We start from the raw sequence: 9801 nt of genomic DNA, 5'->3' as shown, positions 1-9801 counted from the left end.
TGTCAAAAATATCTGAGTGGAAGAAAGGTGTTCTGAGTAATGACATTGAGCACTATGCACTCTCCTCCAGTCTGGAAAACAATTCCTCACAGACAACTTTACACCTCCTGCTGTCACGGGCTCTTCATTCCATTGACTTCAAATCTTCATAGAAATCAACAGACCTTGTTACATCGTCATTTCTTCATTTTTGTTCAGATCACTGTGAGCACAGAGTCACAGTGGGAGTGTGTTTGCCCCACAACTCAGAGGTAAGACCGTACTCTTGGAACCGTCCTGTACTATTTATCATTTCACCAATACCAAGGAGAAATATCTGCTGCTCAGCATAATTTACGCAATTCACTTATTCATAATGTCAAATGTGCCCCTGGCTTACGTGACGAGGTGGCCGAGAGGTTAAGGCGATGGACTGCTAATCCATTGTGCTCTGCACGCGTGGGTTCGAATCCCACTCTCGTCGCTGTTATCAAGGATTTTCAATTTTGCTATCTTTGGATGATCACAGCTGTCCAATGGTCTGTTTATATGCATCGACGCAATAATAAAATCTCAAAGAATAATTTGAGTCTTTTGCCTAAACTACAGTGAAATGTAGATTGAAATGGGACAATGAAAAGGAACGCGATTATCTTTTCCAAGTCAAGTTGCTGTGAACTTTCATCGTATGAAAGAGATCCAGGAGAACCAAATAACGAGAGGTGCGAAGTGCATGTTGATGCATGCGATTCTTAATGAGTGTTTTGTCAGATGAAATTTGTAGCAGTTGGGTAGAAGTGATTCATCTTGGTGAAAAGAGCACAGAGAGACAGCACGAAACAATGGAGATATTTCAAAAATGGCAGGGGCTGGGTGTAGGGGCACCCGAGAACTGGCTGTAAATGCACAGTAGAGAATTACCGATGTGGGTGCCGTGCTTGGGCACGGACAGACTTACTCATTGGTCTTATCCTTTCCCCCTTGCTCTCGCCATTAATGAATGCTGGACATAAGACACATATAAACACAAGATGTGGGAAACAAGCTCCCTCTCGTTATGCACACACTTGATGCATCATATTGAACTATGAACAACTGGAGAAGTCAGCAAGTTAACTGCAGGGACTGGACCTAAACTGTGTATCAATAACCGCAGATTTATGCAGCATAAACAAGAAAACTGATTTGAAATGTCTTTATACGCATGTCATTAACAGACGGTTCGTTCTAATACCCGTGTGGCTGAAAGACATAGACACCACATTTCAAGGTGGATGACAACATTACCAATTTTGTTCAGAAATTGAGATCTATTTGATAATTTGACACAGTGACCAAGTTTAATTTAAATAATACAAACCAAATTCCCTCACGTGAAATAAAAGAGTGATTCTATAACAAACATTGTCCTTGCTAAGTAGCAGTTACGCAACATGAAAAAAAGAATGTGATTTCTCGTGAGCATACGTCAATTAGCGCGATTATCTTACTTCGGATTGACTGCAATATGCACATGCAAAATAAGTTTTAAGAAAGAAGTCCTTTGGAAATAATGAGTCGGTGGTGATTAAAAGTAAGAATAGGTTCTCATGATGTGGACATTGCACCAATGGCTCCAGTGGTGGAAATGGTCAGTGGGCAGTATTTATGTGATGTGTGATCTGCCAGGGATGGGAGCTCCCACCTCATCTGGAGCAGCGTCTGTTGACATGGACCAGGGAGTATTGTGACATCAGCCTGAGATTTATTGACATGAAGCCGCAGGGAGCATTGGGACATCAGACTGGTAGGTCCAACTTCAACTGGACCGCTTCTATTGACATGGAGCAGGGAGCATTAAGACATCAGACTGGGAGCTACAACGTCAACGAGAGCCAGGGATGGGAGCTCCCATTTCATCTGCAGCAGCGTCTGTTCTCATGGACCATGGAGCAGGGAGCATTGTGACATCAGTCTGGAGTTCTAACCACACCTGGAGCAGGTTTAATTGACATGGAGCAGCAGGGAGCATTGGGGCAGCAGGCTGGGAGTTCGAACCTCACCTAGAGCAGCTTCTATTGACATGGAGGAGCAGGGAGCATGGGGACATCAAACTGCGAGATCCAACCTCATTTGGAGCAGCTTCAGTTGACATGGAGCAGGGCGCTTTGCGAGATCAGTCTGGGAGCTCCACTCTCACCTTGAGCTGCTTTTAATGGCATGACGCAGCAGGGAACATTCGGACATCAGACTGGTAGAGCCAGCAGCAACTGGACGTTTTCTATTGACATGGAGCAGGGAGCATTGGAACATCAGACTGGGAGCTGCAACTTCAACTATAGTAGCTTGTATTGACATGGAGCAGCAAGGAACATTGGAACGTCAGGTTGGGAGCTCCAACCTCTCTTGGAGCAGCTTGTATTTGCATGGAAGAGGAGGGAGTATTGGGACATTAGGCTGGAGGAAAGGGTATTCAACTATTTTAATCTGAAGTAAAATAGGTTTCAACACCTCAGGTGTTAACTGATTTATGAAGATTCTGTCATGGGAAAATAAGTAATTCATTAGATATTAAAGACAAGTCCTGCAAATATTCAACTCAGGAAAACGTATTGGTACAGAGAGAAATGGGAGAGATGTTTCAAGTCTTTGACCTTTCTTTTCTGGCCGACCCTGCACTAGATTACATCACCAGAAGGACATTTTCACTCATTTCATGTCATTCAGTTTTCTGCAAATACGGACAGGTCATTAACATAATCTAAATCTGAAAATTAAGGGAATATGCGATGTTATGATTAGGCTGGAGTTTACCTCTAATTATGGTAAAAACGCAGCAAAGTAAGTTGCAATTTCCTTGATCAGCAGTGACCTCATTGATTGGCTGATCAATTATTTAGGACAACGTGAAGTGATTCATTGATGGTGATTCTCTTTGTTCTTCGCTCACCTTGTGACTGTTACTTTTATTGCTCCTGTCATTGTTAGCATCACAGCTCTGCAGCGTGTAAAATCTCAGCTGTGCATCTGGCCAGTGGTACAGCCATTCGTATAGCTGGCTCTGGATCAGGCGGGTGCAGGTTCGACTTTTGCTTGGCGCAAGCGCATTGTGGAGATTCAGCACACATCCAAACTAATCTTTTTTGTTACACTGAGGTGGATAATGTTTGAAATTTTCATCTCCAGAAACGAAAATTCTTTTACTGTCTACGATCAGTTAAACATTACCAAGGGTATTCAAAGTTAAAAATCACATGGCATCAGATTGTATCGAACTAGCATATTTGGAAGCACCAGTGTTCCATGCATTGTTTCTTCATCAGGTGGTTGTGAACTGTTGGACTCTAATATGGCTTTGTGAAATTTTTAAATTTGTCCACCCCAGTCCAATACCAACACATCCAAGTCATGGGTACCATCGACACCACGAACGGTCGGTTAAAGTCCAAATGATCTTCCACAACATCGCGCATATTGACACACGCATCAAGTTTCTGCAGAAAGACACCTACCTGATGAAGGAGCGGCTCTCTGAAAGCTAGTGTTTCCAAATGAACCTGCTGGACTATGTCCTGATGTTGTGTAATTTTTAACTTTGTCTATCCAACTCAAACACTGGCATTTCCATATCATGGACAACATCAGTCATGTCGCAGCGCTGTCAGAGAAGGCAATCCTGGAATAGCCCAATACATTGCTCACAGGTACGTTTCATTTTCAGAAACCAACCCACTCAATCGCTGCAGCTCCTGTGTATGAATAACACAGAAAAGAAATAGCTGACACTCAGTTTTGACAGTTCTTTGAAACTCTTTTGAAAGTGGAATCAGAGGAGAATGAAGGATGAACTGTCGACGGTGTAGAGAGAAGGAAGGCACTTTTCCCTTCATTCAAGGGCTGGAGTATTGACTGATCTAAGGCATGAAACAGATTCCTGGTAAAGCTGCTCTCTCTGCGTCAGGAAGAAGAAGTCCTGATTTCCTGAACGCTAATGAAATCCAGGCCACTCAGTCAAAGCGCCGAATACTAACTACTAGACCACCAGGGATGAGGGCAGAAGCAGTTGCACAGTTTCTTCATAACGCGGTTTTTGGAATTATGTCTCTGCAGATATATTTGCCCTCCAAAATGATTGAATTATCGAATGTTTACAGCACAGAACTTGGCCCGATCATCTCACTTCCCAGCACTTGGTCTGCAACCTTGTAAACTCTGACGTTTCACGTGTTCATTTCAATGCTAATTTCTTTGGAACGTTTTAATCTCGTAAGACACAATAAATTGGATTGAAGTTTGAGATGGGAAAAATGTGTTCACATCCGGTCGGGGAACTGAATCCCATTTTTACCCACAGGCTGAAGCACGCAGACACATTTCCCCAAGAGTGATACAGGCCTCGGGAGAAAACAAGCAGAAAGTAACATTTCACCCACTTGACTGATATTGTCCCATTTCAGACTTCAACACCAGCAAAGAAAGGAAGCATTCAATCCCTCCCGTCCCAGTGTTCCTTGCCCATTCTTTCCCCATCTCTCTCTAGTATATACTGTCTCACCTCGTTATTGCTGGCAAACTGGATCACTGCTCACGCCCGTTTTTTCCTGTCCTGCCGAACCGTTTTCCTCAAGTTATTGGAATTAAAAACAGGAATGGGCTATTTCAAGCACTTTTCTAGTTTACAAGACCAGTGTTATCACCACTGAACCAGCACATTGCCAGCTCATTAGAGAAGGTCTCGTACATCAGAAACTGAAATACAACAGATGATTGGATAGCCTCAATATTGTAAACCAACCAACAAGACCGGAATAGAGCCGAAGGGATCATGCACAGAAGAATGGCAGAATAGAATGACGAATCTCATGGTGTCCAGGGTGGTGTTAACAGAAATCGTCCCAGGTAGTATAGTGATGAGGATTCAATAATTTTACTGTCTTGGTTAACGTTTACAGTAATCAATATGAAATGCTGCCTGATCTTTCCAAGCAGAATGATGTTGTGCAGCATTCCGAATCGCTTCCCTGCATGTTACAGGTCCACATCAGCAATGTCAGCTGCAATTGCCTGACGTTCGATCAGTTTAAATCAAGAACTGAGGGGGCGTCACTAAAATGGAAGGGGAATAGTGGTTTGTGAGAGTTAACTGCATGCCTAGTGGAGCCAGGTTTAAAGTAGATAATGAATATTGGTTTTCCTGTTTACCTGATATGCTGACCACATCACACTGCATACCTATTCCTTTCCCCCTTCATTTCTCATGGCTGATCCCAGTAACCTGCACACCTTCAGACTGTGGGAGAAACTCACACAAGCAAAGAGAGAATTTGCACACAGTCACACGAGACTGGGATAAAATCCATGTCTCTCATGCAGCAAGACAGCAGCGAATCAGGGAGAACAACAAATGCTGTCCTGATCAGTGACATCCACACCCTGTGGGTATATCAGGAAGAATAAAAACACATTCACAACATGGACAACGGGACTTGCGTCTGCGTGGACATGATTTGAACCAATCGTTCCCCCTTGGGTAGATATAAGGACACCGATACCACAGAGAAACTAGGGAAATGCGAGATTCAGTTGACTGCTGAAGTGGAAACTCATTTATTCAGTCAAACTGGGGACAGACTGAACAGTCCCGTGTGTCGAAAGGGCTCAGTGAGCAAACGAACCTCCGGAGTAACCAGCAAGATTACATATCCGAGAAGGAGATGAACTGAACTGACAATGCTGCTGTTTATCACAACCAGCTGCCATTTCCATCGACTCATAGTCATAGACTCACGCAGCATGGAAACAGGTCTTTCACTCCTAACAGCTCATGCTGAACATCATGCCAAACTAAAAGAGTCGCACCTGACGGCCCCTGTAACTGCTGAGGCTTAATTATGCACTCGTGATATTATTACTGCATTGTTAATGGGAATGTCCAGATATAATTCTGTGGACACGGGTTCAAATCCTGGCATGGCCGATGCTGGAATTTTATTTAAATATATACCTAGAGCTGAAGAGTATAATGATGATGTTAAATTAGTTGTTGTAGATCTGATTCACTAATGCCTGATAGGGAAGGAAACTGCCATACCTATCTGGTCTGGCTGGGATGTGATTCCAGATCCAAAAGATCATGCTAGATTCTGAACTGCTCTATGGGCATTAAATAATGGACTGGGCATGAATGAATGGCTTTTGTAATCCCACTGAAACTTTCCAATTCATTTATCGATCTAAATATTCTGTAAATGTTGTAAATTTCCTTTCATTCATTACTGCTTCAGGAAGTGAATTACACACATGAACCATCCTCTGTTAAAAAAGCCTCTCATGCCTTATTTTAAATCTCTCTCTCTTTTGACCTTAAACATTTGCCCTCTCGTCTAAAAGTCCACCTCCTTGGAGAAAAGACAGTTACAGTTAACTCTATCCGAACTCTTAATAGTCTATAACTTTCTATCAGGTCACCTTTCAAGCTCCCGTGTTCGAGAGAAAATATTCTCAGCCTATCTAGCCTTTCATCATAACTCAAACCTTCCCCACTAGCAATATGCTGGTATACCTCTTCTAAACCTACTCCAGCTGAAAAAAATTCCTTGCTATTCTGGGCGACAAGAATTGGACGCAGTATTCAAGAAGACGCCTCACCCAATGTCCTATTCAACTTCAACATAATGTACCAACCCCTACGCTCAAAGGACTGAGCAAGGAAGGCAAGATTACATTTTTTAACCATTCTGTCTATATGTGAAACAAACGAAAAAGAATTATGTACCTGCATCCCCGGCCACCGTGTTCCACAACACTATGCAACGCCCTATCACAAAAAGTGAAATTGGAGTAGGCTTTCACGAATTTCTGAAGGTGAATGCACAAGGGATCAAGTGGTCTCGAGGGCTTAGAGATACATTCTGTCCTTGACCGGAGTTGGGAATATAAGAGCAGGGAAGTGATGCTAGAACTTTAGCAACTGCCTTTTCAGAGAAGAGTCAGAGGACCGGCCACAAGTCTGGTCATTGCATTAATCTTTTTTTTTCGGAGGAATGATAAAATAAAGGATGGAGGGCTGAAATAGACCATTTTGCCGCTCAAGTCTGGGTCAGAACTCAATCAGATCTTCGCTGACAATGCCCCAAGTCTGGCTGGCAGGTTCCTTGGAGGGGAACCTGCAGATGGAGTCATTCGATGCATAAGTCCATAAGACAATAGGAGCAGGAATTAAACCATTCAGCGCAGTGAGTCTGCTCTGCCATTAAATCATGGCAGATATCTTTCTAAAGCCAATTCTCCTGGGAACCCTTGATCCCCTTGGCAACCACGCTGCTACATATCTCAGTCTTACATACAATCAAACACCTGGCTTTCACAGCCTTATCTGTTAATGAATTCCATACATTCACCACTTCCTACCTGGATAAGTGTCTCTTATTACTTTTCACAAATGTCTTCCCTTTTCTACAAGGCCGTGCCTTTCGGTTCTAGTCTCTACTAAAAATGGAAACACCTTCCCAGCATCCACTCTGTCCAGGCCATTCACGATTCTATAAGTACCAATTAGACTTCCTCTTATCCTTCTGAACTTCGTGAGTATAGACCCAGAGTCCTCAAACGTTCCTCATGTGTCAAGCTTTTCATTCCTGGGACCATAATCGTGAATCACCTCTGAACACACCCCAGGACCAGTGCACCCTTCCTGAAATTTGAGGACCAAACGTGCGCACAGTAATCCAGATGTGGTCTGACTGGACCCTTACAGAGGTAAAAACAATGACTGCAGATGCTGAAAACCAGATTCTGGATCAGTGGTGCTGGAAGAGCACAGCAATTCAGGCAGCATCCGAGGACAGGCAAAATGATGAAGGGCTTTTGCCCGAAACGTCGATTTTGCCTGTCCTCGGATGCTGCCTGAATTGCTGTGCTCTTCCTGGACCCTTACAGAGCCTCGGAAGGGCATCCCTGCTTTTATATTCAAGTTTTCCAAAAATAAATGTCATCATTGCAATTATCTTCCTAACTACAGATTCGACCTGCAAGTTCACCTTGAGAGAATCCTGGGCTAAGTCTCTCAAGTATCTTTGCACTCCAGACATGTGAACTTTCGCCCCATTTCGACAATAGTCCGTATCTTTATTCTCCCTGCCAAAGTGCATAGTCTCACACTTTCCCACAGTTTGCTCCATCTGCCATGTAATTTCCGACTCGCCCTACATGTCCATATCCTTCTGCAGCATCCCCGCCTTCTCATGCCAACTGTCCTTCTGTCTTTGCATTGTCTGCAAATTGACACACATTGCCCTCAGGTATTTTATCTAGATCGCTAATGGAGACAATGACAAGTTGTGGTCCAAACACAGCCTTGAGGAACGCCACTTGTCACCAGCTGCCATCTTGAGAAGGATTCTTTTGTTCCTAATCACTGCATTCAGTCCTGTGAGCGCGCCTTGCCACTGACATCATGGGCCCTTATCTTATTCGGTAGCCTCATGTGCGGCAAATATCAAAGGCCTTCATAAAGTCCAGACACATAACACCCATTGGCTCTCCTTGGTCTACCTTCCTTGTTACTTCTTCAAAGAGGAAATCTTCCAGATTTGTCAAGCATGTCTTGCCCTTGATGAAACCATGCTGACTTTACGTTATTTTGACAGACACTTACAAGTATTCAGAAATTTCTTTCAACGCAATGGATTCCAGGACCTTATCCACAACCAAGACTCGGCTGATTGGTCTGTAATTTTCCAGCTTTTGTGTGGTTTATTTTTAAAATGGGGTGTCACGTTTGTGATGTTTTGGTCCTGTAGCACCCTTCCTGATTCTACCGATTCCTGAAAGTTCTCCACTAACGTATCCACTATTTCTTCAGTTGTCTACCTTATAACTCTGGAGGGTACTCCATCTGATCCAGACGATTTATCCACCTTCAGGCCATTCAGTGTTTCTTGCACTTTCTCAATGATGACCGCTAGACTCACATCTGTTCCCCCATTCTCTTATATGTTTGGGTAAAACTCATGTCTTCCACTGTGAAGACTGGCACAATGTAATTTTTCAGTTCCTCAAATATTTCCTTGTTCCCCACTACTGTCTGTCAAGTGTCATTTTCCAGTGGCTTGTTGTCCACTTCTACCTCTCTTTTGCGTTTATATGAATAAAGAAATAACTGCAGTCTTCCTTTATATTAGTAGTTACCTTACATTTAATCTTCTCCCTACTCATTTGTTTTGTTATTGCCCTTTGTGGGTCTTGTGAGCTTCCCAATGCTCTGATTACCCACTGCCCTTCGCCACATTATATACTTTCTCTTTTGCTTTTATGCTATCGATGACTTCCTGAGTCAGTCATGGTTGCCTCAACCACCCTGCAACATACCTCAATTTCCACAGGATGTGTCTCTGATGTGTCTGCTAAATTACGCTCAGACAGTCCTGCCATTGCACTTCCACTTTCCTGCTTTCTTGCTAGATTCCTTTCTCACCAATTTCATCCAGCTTCTACCTCATGCCTCTGCAATTGCCTTTATTCAACTTTAGTACCGTTACTTCTGATTGGATATTCTCCCTCTCAAATTACAGGGTAAATTCAATCATGTTATCATCACCGCTTCCTAAGGGTTCCTTCATCTTCATCTCCCTTGTCACGTCTGCCTCATTGGACAACTCGAAATCCAGTATTGCCTGTTCCCTACTTGGCTCCACCACAAGCTGCTCCAAAAATCCATCGCGTCGACATTACACAATTTAATTGAATTGAATTGAATTTATTGTCACTTCCTGATGAAGGGATTTTGCCCGAAACGTCGATTTTGCCTGTCCTCGGATGCTGCCTGAATTGCTGTGCTCTTCC

At 43.3% G+C, this 9801-nt stretch overlaps 1 non-coding gene across 1 annotated transcript; it reads left to right on the top strand.

Moving 5' to 3' along the window:
- The first annotated feature begins 381 nt into the window (after window positions 1-381).
- Window positions 382-463, top strand: trnas-gcu (transfer RNA serine (anticodon GCU)). The gene has a single exon. It is a non-coding gene; the product is annotated as a tRNA-Ser (tRNA).
- The last annotated feature ends 9338 nt before the right edge of the window (window positions 464-9801 follow it).

This window comes from Chiloscyllium plagiosum, unplaced genomic scaffold (genome assembly GCF_037043375.1).
Source record: "Chiloscyllium plagiosum isolate Xiang-an unplaced genomic scaffold, Cpla_swu_hap1 HiC_scaffold_48, whole genome shotgun sequence".
NCBI lineage: Eukaryota > Metazoa > Chordata > Chondrichthyes > Orectolobiformes > Hemiscylliidae > Chiloscyllium > Chiloscyllium plagiosum.
The sequence above is the reverse complement of the archived record's forward strand: the minus strand, read 5'-3'. Positions and strand labels throughout refer to the sequence as shown.